Here is a 17,173-nt window from a genome sequence, read left to right as displayed (position 1 = left end):
TAGTAGTCTTTTGCTGGAATTATGTCACCAGCAAAAGTGACAATTTCTCCTTTTACTTTCCTATTCCAATACCCTTCTTTTTATTTATTTTTTTCTTTCCTTGTTGATCTGGCCTTGGACTTGAGAGCCACCCCCCTCTGCCTCTCAAGTGCTGGGATGACAGCTTCGCAAGGCCCTACCTAGCGCTTTTGTTAGTTTAAGAAACCGAGTGCCACTGTGGAGTGATACTGACTTTCGCTCACTACTGTTTCGGCATCTGATGAAGTCATCCCCTGGGTGCCTCGTCTTCCATCTAGAATTAGTTTTCTTTTGGAATTGGGGGAAAGGAAAACGTTTCGGCAGTCAGGCGGAAGGCCAAATACCGTTGGTGTAGAGAGTCCGTAGTAAATGGAGACAGTTGAGGGGAGGTTCTCTGAGCAGCAGTATCTGGCACACTGGATTGGTGTGAGTGTGAACCTTTAGCTCTTTCCCTTGGTTATATGACAGCCAAGCCCTTGAGCCATGAATGGCTTTTACATTTTAAGAAATTGTAGAGGAGGTGGAAGGGGAGGCAGGAAAGGCATTTGAGAGGGCACTCATGTGACCCCTGAGCCTCGGTCATGTTTGACACATAGCGGAAACCACCACAGACTCTGCATTTACGCTTCTAAAATCTGTACACACGGCTACCAGCAGCGGCCACACTTAACACAACTTGAGTGTTTTTGGGATTGGGACCTTCAGGGTTCCAGCAGTGTATTTGACAACACAGTACCTCAGAACATACTTGTTTAACTTAACACAGGTTAAATGGGCCATGGCAGATATCCCAGAGGTTGAGATACAAGCTCTCTCCTTCTTGTCCTGGTGGTGACACTTGTAGGACTTATACCTAGTGTTGTGCGGGTGCGCTTAACCCCAGACTCACCGCTACAGCGGTGTCATGGTGTGGATGGTTTCAGAGTTAGATGTGTGTTCGGCCCCGCGTCCTTGTCAGGATCTTCCTGCTGACTGTGGGGGCTCACGCTTGGGTTTCAGTTCTTTCCTGTTGTGGCAGCAGGTTTTTCTTTCTTTTTCATTCCTTCACAGTTTCTCTCTGTTCACTCACTCTGTTGCTCACTTGAAGGTGATATAACACTCAGGAGAAGTGGAAACATGCAGCACTCCCCAAACCAGTGCACAGCCTGTAGCAGACATGTTTACAGTAGCCAGAGGAATAGAAATAGCCTCAAATGTCTGTGGACCAGTGAGCAGACAAAACAATATGTAAGTATGTAGAATGGAATAGTCCTCACTCCACAATGAAAATGAAGTTCTGATATGCCCCATAATGTGTGTGGATCTTGGAAACATGTTCAGTAAGAGCTAAGCGCAGAAGACTGCATATGATATCCTACTTATTTGAAAATTTCACCCATGTATACACACACACACACACACACACACACACACACACACACACACAGATATATTATATCTACCCCACCTCCATTCTCCTTCGTATTCCAGTGGAGGAGGGGCAGGGGAGACCCCACTCCTGGCTGAGGATCTACTGGTGATTGATGTCAGCTGGGAGGGGTTCTGTTTTCCTTTAACAGTATTGGCTGCTGATAGGTTGCCTGTGCTCCAGTGGAGGGTCCCATAGACACAGGCATGTGGACAGCACTGATTATGCTCAGTGGGTTAAATAAATACACTTTAAAAAAGTTTAATATTCCACGCATGAAAATGTGTATTACAGAATGTGGCTGAGTGATTGCTTAGGGCTGCCGACGGGGTGCAGTGCAGCTCAGGACCCAGTTTGAGCCAGTTAGCACAGTGGTTTCTTTGGGGGTATTAACAGGGTCTTACATGGTGTCGTAGTTGCTGTCCAACTCTGTGAGTATACTGTACAGCTGTGAATATACTCAAAACCGTTGCGTTGTACACGCGAAACGGCTGAGTTTCATTATCGCAGAGAAGCTTACGTACTTCTGTTGTGACGAGCGTATTTTCTAAAGATGTTTGCTGACTCTGTCCTGTTTTGATTTGAGCCATGATTTGAGCCTCAACATTGTATTTTACCTTCTTAAATTAACATCTTCAGAAAACAAAACTGACAGTCAAATCCCTTTCGACCCATTGTTCTACTTATAAAAACTTACTAGATTTTATGTATTAACAAACACATACAGGTTTGTAAGAAAATATATTGTGGTGTCACATGTAGTCCCGAAGCATAATAAACAGCTTAGATGCCCATCAGTAGGGAACATGTTAAGAACATATTAGGTGAGAATGAGATAATCCTTAAGACACTTAAGATAATAAAGCAAGGTGCAGAATGTTATACGACTATTTGTATAAATGCTTGCACATAGGTGGAATATTCTAGATAGAATCAACAGTAGTTACCTCTTTGAGAAAGTAAAATTGAATGAGTCTTAGAATACACGAGGGTTTTAAACTTAGGTTTATAAATATGTAATCTTCACGGCGGCATCATTGGTTCAGAAGTAGAAATAGCATGCAGACCTGTCTATGAGCGATGAATGGAGCGATGCCGCCTGGCTTGTCTATACTTCCCTTTGTGTAGGGGCAATAGGAATTTGAAAGTAGATCAGTTTCCTTTTGAGAAAATCTTAAGGAAAGAGGTTAAATGCGCAGTATTTAAAAACCTTCCGCAGTCTGTCTCTGGGAGGCAGCTGGTGGTGTGCAGCCATTTTGAGCCACTGTGGAATAATCTGCTTCAGGACTCGTCCCTCATCACCCCTAGCCACTAATGGTGCTGCAATTATGTGGTTCCACGAGTCATTTCAACAGCCATCTTCTTGTCCCAGCTGTGTGGTCGCGGTGTATCTGCAGGGCAGTAATGTGGCTTGCAAGGGACACTCTCCAACTGCCCACAGTTATTTTAATGTCTCCTGTGAGATGATAAATGAAGTTTATAGTTATAATAAAAGCAAGCCAGTTTCCCCCAAGGTATAAAGACTGTGCAAGTGGTATTCCTGTGCTCAGATGTGGTGCTGTCTCTTTAAAGACTCCTTCATTGAGGACTTCACAGTAAACAAGAAACAGAAAACCCAACAGGATGAGTCTTCAGTGCGAGCCCACTGAAGAAGAATAAGCATCAGGTGTCTGCGGACAGTGTCAAGCAGAGTGCCCACTACCGTAATGCTGGAATGTCCGAGACTAGTTCCCGTCACCGGGAAGTGAGGCTTTGCATGCATAGCTTCCTACCTCGGAATCTTGTATGAAGCTAGGCTTTCCATGCCCTCTTTCCATTGGCAGGTGGTCCGTCTGTCCCCCAGGACTGCGCTCTCTCTTCAGAGGTATCCCACTTTCTTCATGTCCCCAGGCTTGCTACCCACCATTCACAGCTGGAGGAGACTCAACTCCTGCCATCGAGTTTCTCCTCATGCATCGAATGGCGCCCAGCTTTAGGTAGCCAGTGCCTCTGTTTTTATATCTGTGTGTATCCTTGGAGAGTGCTGGACGGCTCTTTTAATAATCCCTTTTAGCTAGGTCCCATTTATGGATTGTGTAAGTGTAGATGGATATTTGTGGTTATTAGTGAGACAGGCCCATTCATTTGAACTCCTAATGCTGAGAAGTACCACGGGGCTTTTTGAGTTATCCCTGCCAGAGCAGAGCTGATCTAACTGAGCCCTGAGAGTTCATTGGCTGCTTTAGATTCCACAGTGACTAGTTATGGAGTAGAATCTAGAATTTAGGGGCTGCAGAGATGGCTCAGTGGTTAAGAGCACTGACTGCTTTTCTAGAGGTTCTGAGTTCAATTCCCAGCAACCACATGGTGGCTCACAATCCTCTGTAAATGAATCTGTTGCCCTTTTCTAATGTGTCCGAAGACAGCAACAGTGTACTCAGATAAATAAAATAAATAAATCTTTTAAAAAAAGCATTTTCCATAGACTGATAGACGGAAACGCTCAAAGATCTTGAACTCAAGGGTAAATTAATGGCAGGAGAGCATTGCTACACTAAAGGATTAAAATCAAAACTGACCGAATTCAAACATCTCAGTAAGGAAATGCTTTGGCAAACATAACGATACAGGCTTTTCAGAGTTTACTTACCTTCACTGCAGTAGAAGTCACAGATCTTACTTTAAAATAACTTTTGACAAACGGTTAGGACACTGTGACATTACGACTGTCACGGTGTTAGAAAAGACAGGCAACACAGGACCAGAGGCACCTGTGCTCCAACAGCTGTAGAGCCTTTCACATGGCTATAGGCGAGCCAGAAGCCACATGTTTCCTAGGTAAAAGGGCTGACCTGTTACTATTCCTAGTTGTGTGTATGACACATGTTAGGAGAAGCAATTATTTTTAGCTGACTGACTATGACCAAGATTAATAGCTCCTGAGAGGGATATAATGAAAGGCCGCCCCAACTGGCTTCTACATTTTTCTTTATTTTTCTTGCTCTCATCCCTGTCACCTTTAAGTATCAGCCAAATGTCATTCTGTGAGATTCGCCCCTTGGATGTGAAAGGCCACTCTTTCTTAATGACGGGAGGTGATTGGGCTGCAGGGCTGAGGAGCTTGGGAAGTTGACAAGACCCAGAGAAGAATCTCTTCAGGTCTGTGGCAGTCACAGACCCAGGATGTTTCCTCTGGGAAGGAGAACCACCTGTGAGTGAATGTTCAGCTGTGCTTGAGAGGCTCACTGGGGTGTGCTTGGGTGTCACACAGGCCTCCATCACAACACCCTTGCAACATCCTTGTGTCTCAGGGTCTTGAGCCTGGGACACTTGTGTCTTATCCTGAATTTAACTGAAATTGTAAACTATTTCTGGTTTTATAAAAGTCGGAAGTGTCATTGTAGAAGACTGAAAGTTAACTTCCAAACCATGTCTCACTTCTGTCTTGAACTATGAAGGAATGTCTGTCTGTCTGTCTGTCTGTCTGTCTGTCTGTCTGTCTGTCTGTCAGACTTGCAGTGAGTTGTGATCATATGACTAAGAGCAGAGGGATACATACTGTGGCTGTTTCCAGGAAGGTTCCTTGAGAGGCAGCTGCTGGGCAAGGGCACGTTTCTTCTTAGGCCTTTCCTTTTATCCTGCTCTCTAGCTGTCCATGCCATTTGGACGTGGAAGATGCAGGTCAGCCCTTAGAGTAGCCAGCTAGAAGGAGCGTCAGCCTCTAAGGCCTTCATGGGAGCCACAGACTGACTGGTCTGGTTAAGCCAGTGCTACTTAGGGTATCCGTCACCTGTAGGGAAACCTACACCTAGATAATGTGCCATTTCTCTACAAGGCACAGGAGGAAAGTAAGTTCCACACCCCCAGATTTCTCTCTCCCATCCTGAAGAGTTATCAGAATTCAAACGGATTTCCCTCCTGCCCTTTCAGTTCTAAGACATTTGTAAAAGGCACAGAAAAGACAATGGAAAAGACAATGGAAAGGTTGACTTAAAGAGAGCCATGTGGGATGGACCGAGCAAGAAGGGTGTATGAGAAGTAAGAGGATAAGGACGGCAAGGTGGTGACTTGTGGGGACAGTTAGGTCAGGGATGAGGACAGCAAGCTGGTGGCCTGTGGGGCAGTTGGTCAGGGAGCCCTCACCACAGTTCAGCACTGTGGCCACAGCAGCTCTTGATTGAGAGATGGCCTTAGGGATTCAAACCTGAGCTGCTTTCCTAAGGCCGTGGGAGCTTTGTAGAACCTCTGGCTTCAGAGGCTAAGTCTGTGCAGTGTCCCAGGTCCCTTACAAAGCACTGCTGTTTTTGTTTGCTTAGTGTGTGGAACCTTTAGGACTGTGCTCAGTGTATAATAGCTACTGTATTATTAATAGCCTTTTAAGAGGTGTTAGAACGTGTAATTATTTTCCTGGGTTAAAACTTGTGAAAAAGCAAAGCAAGTGTTTGGCTGGCTGCGCTCATTAGCATTTCACAGCGAATGGAGAGAGGTATTGTGTCGAGCACTTCCTGGCTGTTTCTTCCTTTGACTTGAAGAAAGGCGGGCTCTTGTCTTTTGTTCACAGCAGCTGAGAGTCCATTCAGCTGGAAAGGGAGCAGTGTCCTCGCTGTGGACGGATCATTTGAATACATTTGGTTACACTGTAGTTGCTGTTTAATGACAATAAAATTGTGACCAAAGGAGATAAACATTCAAGGGATAAGTGACAGGCTGTTAATATGAGTTTGAGTTGCTTTTAGCTAACAGGTGCATAGGCAGCAGTGGGGACTGTTAAGTCTGATGCCGAGAGGAAAACTGCTCGCAGCCCATCAGAAATGCTATGTCTAGACGTACTTTTTAAAAAAGTACTTTGAAAATGGCTAAAACAGAGCTTTTCACTGTATATTCAGTGTTTACATTCATCAAGCCAAGGATGTACATTGGCCTCATATACTTAACCACTTTATTGTATGATGAGAACACTTACGTTCTAGTCTCCTAGCAATTTTTAAGGATGACTATGCTGTAAATTGCAATCTGGAGGCCTTTATTAATGGCTGATCACTTTCTGTGTTGAAATTGTCTTTGGAAACTTCTAAAATTTTCCCTGACACATTTGCTAACCACAGTCATGTGTATGTTTACATAATAATATATACATCTGTATAGATGTAATAACATCTGTAATGTGTGTATTTATAAAATATATAAATTAAAGAATTTTGGGAATTTTTAAAGCATTAAAATGTAGAATTCGATCTATTTTAGCCCTATAAAACCCTGGTTTGCTTGCCTTTTCATGAAAGATACCATTTTTGAGAGTGCTCTTTCCACATGCAAACATCGAGGACAAATCTAGTTCTCTATTCTTCCCAGCGCCACTGCTCCCCTTTCTGTCTTGTGCTAGATGCTGGTTTCTAGACCTTTGTGAAATGTCTTGATTCTAGGATAGTGTTTGTTTCTGGGGTGCAAAGTCTGCTCGTCTGTTGTCACAGAGTCCTGAAGTATGTTTAACTTTTTCTTTTCATCTAACAAAATTAGATTTAGCTATTTGACGTGTAAGCGTGTTTTGCCTGTGTGTAGATACATGTACCATGTTCATACTTAGTGGCTGCAGAGGTTTGAAGAGGGCGTCGGAATCCCTTAGAACTAGAATTGCAGATGCTTGTGAGACAACCTTGTGGGTGCTGGGAACTGAGCCCAGGTCCTCGGTGAAAGCAACAAATGTCGCTGGGTGCAGGGCCTTCTCTCTAGCCCCACTTTTTACCTTCTCTGACTGTTGGACCTGGCTATTCAAGCCACCTTCCAGGATAAAAAAAAGTTAATGAAGATATATTTTACAGATGTCCTTGTCTTTCATGTAGGGGCATCTCATTACATAGTAGATCTTAAATGTTTGCTGCCTGTCAGTAGGGACAGATGATTAGTGAAGCCAAGTCGACCTCAGTCGAGGGGAGGCTGCGGACCCCCCAGGGCACAGAATGTCAGTGTTTCAAAAATAGGAGTCTTCAAAAGAAGCTGAAAATACAGTGTTTTCATTTTGAAAGCACCTTTTTTTTTAAAAAAGGAACTATGTATTAATTTAGATTTAAAACCCACATGATTTTGTTATATGAAGACTTTAAGCCTAAAAGAGTGAGTGAGGAACTCTGTTGTGAGCTTGTGCTGTGTGGAGAGGCAGACGGTGTAACCTTTGTGTCCAGAGGAAATGCTGTGCTTCCTATCAAGGGAAACCAACCAGATCAATGAAAACAGGCAGGTGACACGCAGTGATACATAGTTTCCACGCTCCCACTCCAGGGTGAGGCCTCCAGCTGACAAACTGAACTTCTGTGTACCGAACTTCCAATGTGTTTTATATCACCTAACTGAAAATCATGAACTGACAGGCAAGCCTCATCAGACACTGAGGAGTGCCTCATAGGAATGGCAGACACAAAGCACAGAAGCAGAAAGGAACAAAGTACAAAAGAAGAAACCAGAGAACCAAGGCAGCATATGCCATCCTTGGCTCTGTACCTGAGAGTCGGAGTCAGTGTACAAAGACAGAGCTGTACACATCAGAGGATCATTCGCGTCTGCCAAGTTGTAAACCAGCCGTGGTTTCCATCAAAGGATGAATGGATAAAGGACGTGTAGTCTAAACAGAGTGGAGTATTATTTATCCATGGTGAAAGGCACAATCATGTTTGCAGGAAAAATGAATGTATGCAGAGGCGAGCATGTTAAGTGAAGTTAGGCAGACTCAGAAAGACTCATTTTCTCTCTAGTGTAGATTTCAGATTACAACAGTTCATGTAAGTCACAGGGAGATCACCTGGGAAGACAAGATCTGCTGGAGCTGGAGCAGATGAGAGGTAGCCACAGGGGAGGCTGCATGTCCGTGAGCAGGGAAGACACTAAGGGAGAAGTGATGGAAGGCAGCTCCTTGTGTCAGAGGAGCTTGCTCAGTGCCTTGCAGGATGGACCGAGATCCCCTGAAGCAGGCTGGGTAGTGTAGTCCACCAGCTAGCTAGCCTCAGGCCGCCCCCTCCAGACAGAGAAGCTCACTTCTGCTTGGTCCAAGGTTTGGCCTTGCCTTGGGTTTAGGACAGAAAGGATAACCAAGCTTCGCTTGTTTCCACCCAGCCTCCCGTTTTCAGCCCCATTTCTAAGATAACATCTGCTTTTAGAAGTCTGTGGTTCCTGTGAGTTCTGAGGCTTTTGGGAGAAGGTGGCAAGGGGCTTTCCGCCAGCTCCAACTGTGGAGGGGCTTCTGCCTTTGCTGTTGTTCTAGTTACCTTCTCTCTGCCTCTCAGCCTGTGTGGAGTTTCATCTCTTGTCTGCTGTTACCTTTCTTCCCATCTTTTTGTCTCTGACTTTTTGTTATTTTAATCTCCTTCCTTCCTTTGCTCCTTCCCTCTCTCCCTCCCTCTTTCCTTACACCCTTTCTTCTTCTTCCTCCTTGTTCTCCTCCTCCTTTTGCTTCTCTTCCTCCTCCTTCCTTCCTTCCTTCCTTCCTTCCTTCCTTCCTTCCTTCCTTCCTTCCTTTCTTTCTTTCTTTTTTTGAGACAGGATCTACTGTGTAGTCCTGACTGGCCCAGAAGACACTATGTAGACCAGGTCAGCCTCCGACTCCCACAGGTCTGCTTGCCTCTGTTGTTCAGCGTCCTCACAAGAATATCATGAAGATTTGGTGAAGGCGTCCGGTGCACATTTTGACATCATATTAAGTAGAAGTTAATTTGTTGTGTTAATCATTAACTTGGGTATTGCTTTCTGATCCCAAGGTCTATTTGAAAGAAATAAGAAATCAATTTAATACATAAGCTATTTCTTCCTTCATAAAGTCTCCTTGCCACTTAGGTTTGCAGCGGTTTCCATATTGTTTAGAGTCTCCCTTTAAGCCCTTGATGCCTGCTTTGTCATCCAACATGCATCTTGTAGCCTTGTGACCACCAAGTGATGTTTTTAGCCCACTCCTCAGCTATGTCCTCCTCAGCTCTTGGTAGTTCAGTGGATGACGCAAGTTTACCACCCAACATTTTGTCTTTGTTTTTAAGTGTGCTTCGTGTGCCGCTTCTGCTCAGCGTCGTCTTGGCCTGTTGCTAAGAGACTAGCAGGAAGGCATAAGGATAAGAGGTAGATTTTGGAGGTAGTCTTTCTAAGGTTAAAATGTCATTAGTCTTCAGTTTCAGATGTATTTCGCAGTTGAGATTGTATATGTGTCTATGACGTATACAAAGAGTAGCAATGGGAACTCAGCTACTTCTTATTCCGAGGGAAGACCTGGGCCTGGCATTGTGACCTCACCTCCCTTCATGGCCCCTTTCACAGAGGGCTTGCTTAATGACTTACCTATATAGCTATTTATTTCAGACTTCGTCTCTTAGCACAGCATAGCTTCAGTTGTTCAGACGTAGCTCTCTTGTATTAGTAACAGTGCTGTCATTTTCTCTAAAGTCACCATTTTTATTAGAGAAAGCCTTTAATAGTGCCACACATTCTCCAGTTAAGCATTTCTGCGCGTACTTACCGACCCCAGTGCAGTGTTTAATGAATTATTGAACTTTGACGAACCTTTGAGGAGCAGGGGCTTTATGTGTGAGCAGCAGACATGAGAACGCGCTATCCTCCAGAGCACCGGACAGACGGGATGGAGGCTGATTAGACAGTGTAAGCACTGAGTGAATGATGGTGATACCATGAAATATTTACACCCCCGGAGCATGCGGGGGGGAGGGGAGACTATGGGTTTTATCCTTTTAGGCTGAACCTGACACCGAATAACTCACAGGCCTGTGATCTTAAAAATAAAACAGAAAGAGAGTAAGAAAAAAGACTGAGAGAGAAAGGAGGAAAGGGAGGGGGGACGAAAGAGGGAAGGACAGAATCTGTGTGATGGTGGCATTTTGTTGTTTGCCCTAGCTTATCACAAAAGAGAAGCGCCTTCTGGAGACAGTGACCTTCCTAAGAGCCGAGTTCTCACTGGTCCTGAAAAAGGGACCATAGCATCAGGAATGATTGCTCTTGCTGTTATAAGTTTCAGGTTTTAACTTACGTATCGTTAATGTCCCTTAAAAGTTGTCACCTTATTATCTGAAAACAGAGCAAGGAAAACGATTAGCAAGGAAGGGATCAGTATGGTTCTCAAGCAGATTGTCAAATGAATTCATTTCTTCACAGAATGCTATTTGAAATGGGTCGGTGGTGAATACCCTTAATAATGTTCTGTGAGAAAAATAGAACAATAAAGAAAATATCTGGAATACTTGGAAGGTCTAGAAGATATTTATCAGGAAACTTTTAATGTCTTCCAGTATAGAAAAGAACTATGACAGCCAGGCATGGGAGAGGGGAGGTATCTATGACCCCAGCAATCTGGTGGAGGAAGGAGTTCAAGGCCAGCCTGGACTACAAACCAAGATCCTCAAATAAAAAGGACTAAGATAAGCATGCTAGCCCAATTACTTTTGCCCTTTTGCACAATATTTTGAGTGTAATTTTTTTCTTGTAGTCATAAACCTTTTAAGATGTCATGATGTCATGTGACTTATTAAAAATAATTATTGTAGGTGAGTAAAGATTGACAAGAGAAAAATTTGCTTCATTAATTTTTAATTTTACTCCTGATTTATTTAAAAAGCTCCCAGATGAGAGGGTATTTTAACATAGTGATTCTATTTTTGTTTCTTGGTCTTATATTTATGAGGAAGTTGAGATTGGCTGCAGCCACTGACTTTGGAGGATCCTTTGTCTCTGACCCCCACTGTGAGCACCTGGGAGTTTGACATGTGCTGTGCTGAACTATGTTGTTTGTCCTGTGAGAACAGTGACAAAGTTGACAAGCTTCTGACGTTTGTCCAGGCAAGGTAGTGATGTTAGGAGGGAAAATTTACTTCTACTCTCCTGTACAACTGAAATATTTTACCAGTGTCTGATCGGAGAGGGGAATTTTACAGGAACTTTTGTATTTGTTCTGTAGTAATCCAGTTCATCCAGAAGTTGTCATGGAGGGGCCCAGTCGGTAAAAAGTGGTGATGCACTCTCTGGAACAGGAGGCATCGGATTTAATCGGCAAGAGCAAGGCTTTCTGTGTGCGTTCATTATTTTTGTTGTAAGATGGCTCCTTGGAAAGAACTGGGACTTTAGAGTGGGAGTGATGTGGGCGTCAGTTCCATCTCTGCCCCTTCCTTGTTTGATTTCTGGGAAGTCTTGGATCTAATATTCCAATTTCTTACCTAGAAATGGGACTATTTGAATTTATCCCTGAGGCTTGTTAAAGCTTCAAAGCACTCAGCATCATGTCCTGTGTTTGAGTGGATGCTAGCTTCTTACCCAGCAAGTGGGTGGTACCAGTTGCTTACCTAGCAGGTGGGTGGGTGTGATGCCTACCCAGGTAAATTTGGGTACAAGCCTCCTACCAAACACATGAGTGGATATCGGCCCCTTCCCCAGCTCCTGGGTAGATCCCGCCCCTTCCCTGGTCTTTTTCCTTTTCCTTTGAGCCAAACAGGCTTTATCTAGGAGGGGAACCCACTCTTGATTGATTAGAGGGGATTGACAGAGGGGATGAACTCAGAAAGGCACTGAGTGCTGTGGACAGTCTTGTGAGGAGCTGAGTGTGTGTGTGTGTGTGTGTGTGTGTGTGTGTGAGAGAGAGAGAGAGAGAGAGAGAGAGAGAGAGAGAGAGAGAGAGAGAAAGAGAGAGAGAGAGAGAGATGGAGAGTGTGCAGGCTGGAGGCAGATTTGGCGGTGGTCTGGAGACACCGTCTGAACTTCCGCTGTCAATACCGGCTTCACAGCACTGAAGTTCAGAGCATTGAAAGAGCTGAGACTTGTTCTCTTCTTGACCTCTTACTGGAAACACTACTCTTTTAGAATGTTAAAAAGATTAGACCAGTTTAGAGAAACCAATGGTCTTTCTGTGCTCAGCTTCTCTCTCTTACCGAAGCACTTTGCCAGTCTGTTCAGCATGACTGATACCAATACCAGATTTCCATGGTTACCCGTGTATTCTTTACAAAGATTCTAGCAGAGGCCTATATGCGCTCACTCTGTTTGGTGGTTTCTGTGGTAACAATACAGACCAGAACTGTTCCTCTCTAGGCTAACATTCTGTTAGAGGCAAGCCAGAAAACAGTGGCCATTATAAAGGTAATGAAGTGGTGAGGAAGATGGGGGGAGGGGCTTTAGTTAGAGCGATCCGAAGTGGCATTTTATGTGGAGCCCTAAACATGACAACACAGGGCCAAGGATTCTTAGGATTTTCATGTCCTGATAAGTTTTTCATATAGGAGGTGAAGGTGGTCTGTGGGCAGAATCGAAGGAGAAAGAGTCAAAGGCAGGTGGTCTGAGAAGCACCCTCAGTCTGGTAAAGGTTTAGGTTCTGTTACAGCTCTATGGGAAGCACTGTAAGGGTTAGGCTGAGGAGGAACAACTGATGCCTTCTTTTATAAATAATCTGAGGTTGAAGTGGAATTAGGGAGAAAGTCCTGCCCAGGGTGCTGATGACTGGATAGGAGGTGACTGCAGAAGGGGACAGGTATAGGATATAATCCTGAGGCAAAGCTGACAGGGTTTTTTATGAGACTGGATGGAGATGTTTCAGAGATGAGAGGGACCAGAATGACGTCAGAATTTTAGGGACTAGATCGTGACTGTTGCTGGCAGTCGGAAGTCTCAGGTTGAACAGTCCTTGGGTCCTCTTGTCCCCATGTGGTATGGGGGGGTTGCCATTGGGAGGCACGGGTCTGAAGGTGAGGGCAGGAGCTCAAGCATGCAGCTGCTGGGTGGAAGCTGGGGACCTCTTTTCACAGACCATTGTTCTTTGGCTTGTGACAAACTTGGAGGCCTTGACTCTCCCCAAGCTATTTCATGTACCCTCACCTCTCTCTACCTGCTGCCGGCTGTCTCCAAGCCCAGCAAATACATTTCTCCCAGGCAAAAGCGAAAGATGACATACAGCAAGGGCCAAATTGTCCACGACAGACTTGTAAGCAACAAGATAATCTCATTGTTCCTCCTGCTACTTAAAATAAAGGTAATATTGATTTTACGGTAGCAGTTCGAGTCCTAAGGCATCGTATTGATTAAGCGTCTAGTGAGAATTTGTAGGGCAGCCTTCTGAGCTACAGCCACAGGGCATCTCCCCACTGGGCCAGGCCTCTGTGCTGACCCTACTATTAGAAGTGTTTAGGCTCTGGTCAGAGCATTTATTTTACCTGATGGATGGCTTAATCCAGCCCGTCACCTTAATCTGACCTTAAAGATGGGAGCCCAACTCTTTTGTTCTAAGTAAACGTGGAGCCTGCTTTGGCACGTTTGAGCGCTGTCTTATCAGCAGGTTTCACGTAACTCTTCCCCGTCAACCCTCTAAGAACGTTGGGATCCACCTTAGGGCCTCACCGTTCTGTTTTTGGAGTGGCTTATTTTGTGGGTTGTCTCTCAAACAAGGGAAGGTATGTCTTTTTCACACTGCCATTATTAAGCCCATGGGCCTCTTCGGTTTTAACTTTCAATCAAGGGGAATAATTTGCTTGTGGTTTTGGTGACATGAAGCATTGGACCTGCAAGTCAGGCTTCATAACAGTTACGGACCTTGGTCTGAGGACGTCTGGAATAATTCAGTTCCAACTGAGGTAAATTGTTGAATCGTGTAAGTATAGAGACAGTCCCCAGAAATTACCTAAAAATAGTAGTTTTATGTAAAAATGAAAAGGTTTTGCCTGTCTATTGCTGTAAGATTCTTCTGTTTTCTCCTGTGTCTGGTGGTTTGTGTTCGCAGGCTGGAGTGGGGAATCTCATGATTCACTGCAGGCCAAGGAGGCTGACACAGCAAATGCTCAACTGAACTTTGATGATATTCCCTGCTATGAGGTGATGTTGGCTACAGCTGACTTTACATCATCCCGGATCCCCAGCTCCGGCCCAGGCACACAGGCTGCCGCTGTCCAGACAGATGCTTCGTAAAAAATGGAAGCCTAGCGCCAGCATTTGGGATTTCCTACCATCCTTGTAACGTCAGAGCTTATGTCTTTTCAAAGAAGTTCTGGGTACTTGACATTCTTTCGTCCTTCATATGGTTATCCTCAGTTGGAGCACATGAATTTGACTTTCTGCACATCTGCCTGTGTTCTTTGTTCAGTGCCAGAGAGAACACAAGTGTTGAACCTTTTCGCAGTTAAAAGCTAATAAACCTAGTGTTCCTAGGCCAGCGCCTGGCACTGCAGCACTGTGCGTGCCTGGCTTTCAGTTCTGCCTTGGAGGAGGCTTGCTGGCTATGAGCTCGGGGCTCTCTCGGAGGGAGGGGTAAGATGAGTATTTCTTAGCCTAGCCAGTTGGTCCATGCTTAGAGTGATGGATGGGTGCAGTGTGGGAACACTGGCCTCTGTTGGGCTCCTGAGTAGTCATTTTAGGGGTGGCTCGAGAATTGTGTGAAACTGACTAGACTTGGGGCGGCCGCCCCTTATGATCTCGGATGTCTTGTCCGTGTCAAAGCTCGCCTTGCTTCTTTACTTGGAATCTAGAAAATGCTCCTGTTCAGACTCAAGTTGCATTTGGTCTGTCACCCCTGGCTTCCAGGGGCATGTGGCAATGTGACTGTTCATTGTTCTTGTCTTTCTTTTTTGATGTTGGGCTAATTTATTTAACTCACAATAAAGTTAATCCTCACTTCTTTGGGAAAGTCAAGACTAACATATTAGCTGCTTTCAGAACCATTTTCATGAAAACAAGTGCATTGTTCCACTGGCTTTTGGAGCCACAGACCTCTGTAGGCAGTTGATGGCTTTTAGAAGTCAGGTTTCAGAGCAAATAACAACTACCCGGAGTTACTGAAGTTGTCTTTAGTGTTGGCTGTGAGCATGTGGGTGTCAAACGTTAGGAAGTGGGGTACCTTTCTGTGAGTATGTTAGAGGGAGCAAGGGAGGAAAATGTGTGTGTGTGTGTGTGTGTGTGTGTGTGTGTGTGTGTGAGAGAGAGAGAGAGAGAGAGAGAGAGAGAGAGAGAGAGCGAGCGCGAGCACATGCTGTTGGAGTTGACGCTTTTACTTTCAATACGAGCACACTGGTTAAATGCCCAGATGCCAGGGCCAGAGTACTTGGATCTGAGTACTGGCTTTGCTACTTCCTAATTACGGCGGGGCTTTGGGCAAGTTACTGAGTCTCTCTGTTTCCTCGTTTCACTGTCTACCAAGTGGGCACAACTATGGGAGCTGCCATTGAGGCCGGCTGCTCTAACGCTCCACAGTATTAATTTGTATAAATTTGTTTGGAACAGAGCCTGTGCGTGCATAACCAGGCTTTAGTCGTCATTTCTAGCAGCAGTTAGCAGTTGCGCGAAACTAGAAAAAGAGGAAACTGCTAATTGTTAAGCCGGGCCATGCGTATAAAATGCTTTAGGAATGATGTCTAGTCCTGCGGGTTTATGTTACTAGTTTAGGGAGTTGTCTATGTGAAAATTCTATATGATGTCTTAAATGTCACTTGGACGTCTTGTTTATGTAGTTACACTTGGCGTCATGCATTCCATTAGTAGGTTAGGTCAGTTAAGGAATCTTGGCAGGCTCCACACAGGGCTGCAGAGGTCACCTCAGGTTACCTCCGCTGAAGCCAGTGGGGAAGGAGTGCAGGCAGGGCTGTGTGTAGCCGTGTTTTATGGGCCAGCTCTGGCAGTGACACTCATCACTTCCGTCCCCAGCAGGAAGGAGAGCGAGCAGGAGTTGCTCTCCTCAGCATCTTCCTCGGGAGTCTACAGAGATGGCAAAGCTAGGGAAGCTTCTCCTCCAGACCCCAAACTGAAACTGCACAACTGTTCCACTGGGTGCTTATGAAATGCAGTCGTATAGCAGCGTCCAAAGATGACACATTTTATGCAAAAAGTGACTACATTGGATAATAATCTGTAAGTAGGGTTTTCTAATTTCCAAGAGTCTCCAAGTATGAGCTTGCTCTAAGGCTCCAGAGTGTTAATTTGGAGTTTCTAAGAAGATCATTAAGGGTTTTTCAAAATAAAACTATATTAAAAAAATTGCACAATTTCTTAAATCATGAAGAAGCGCGTTAATGGGAAATGTGGGCGCAGTTTAATATGTTTATCCTGCTGGTGCGGGGGCTTCAAAAGCAACAGGATGTGGTTTGCCAACAAAGGCCCTAGGCAACCCTGCTGGTGGTTCGTGGCCACATCTTGCATTCTGAGCCTTTAGATATTTTTCTTCCTTACATTCCTTTCTTTTATTCCTTTATTTTCTGATAAAATATTTGCTTCAGTGAAACCTAAGACCAGGACTCACACTGCATTTAATAACACAGGTGCTCAGTCTGCTGAGCTCCGTGCCAGAGAGGAAATGGCTTTGTTGTGTTTTGTTTCTGTTTTCCTTTGTCCAGTTGTGCATGTGTGTGCATATAGGCATGTTCACATGGGCACTTGTGTTCATACATGAGGAGGCCCAAGGTTGATAGATCAGGAGTGACTTTGGATTACTCTTCATTGAATCAGGGTGTCTTAGTCCACACAGGGCTCGCAGGATGTTGGCCAGCTTGTTCTGGGGAACCCCTGTCTCCATGTTCTGAGGCTTGAGTTATGGGCGGGTTCTCATGCCCACTTGGCATTCTGGAAATTGGATTGTGTTCCTTAGGATGCTCCTAATCACACAGCCATGTCCTAGCCCTGACTTGTGTTTTCCGTAGTCACATTCCTGGCTATGCTTTGAGTGCCTCTTGGATCACTGCTCTCTTTTCCTGAGTCCATTGTGTCTTATCAGATAAGGCTGTGTGGATGGGAGTTTGGGTCCACCTGACTGATGGACCAGCA

The 17,173-nt window shown here is 44.8% G+C and overlaps 1 protein-coding gene across 7 annotated transcripts in view; it reads left to right on the top strand.

The window, feature by feature from the left end:
• The window catches only part of Fto (FTO, alpha-ketoglutarate dependent dioxygenase), a 408,263-nt gene that overhangs the window by 48,220 nt on the left and 342,870 nt on the right, over nt 1-17,173 (top strand). The window contains exons 1-2 of one of the 7 annotated variants that reach the window (XM_063277861.1): nt 12,294-12,517; nt 14,148-16,264. The exons of 4 other annotated variants lie outside the window; for them this stretch is intronic. The gene's annotated coding sequence lies outside the window, so the exon portion shown is untranslated. Of the gene's footprint in view, nt 1-12,293; nt 12,518-14,100; nt 16,265-17,173 lie in introns of those variants that run through there. 2 more of the 7 variants (XM_039097568.2, XM_039097567.2) reach the window with 2 other exon arrangements.

Source organism: Rattus norvegicus, chromosome 19 (assembly GCF_036323735.1).
Source record: "Rattus norvegicus strain BN/NHsdMcwi chromosome 19, GRCr8, whole genome shotgun sequence".
Classification (NCBI taxonomy): Eukaryota; Metazoa; Chordata; class Mammalia; order Rodentia; family Muridae; genus Rattus; species Rattus norvegicus.
This window is presented reverse-complemented; position numbering and strand designations above follow the sequence as displayed.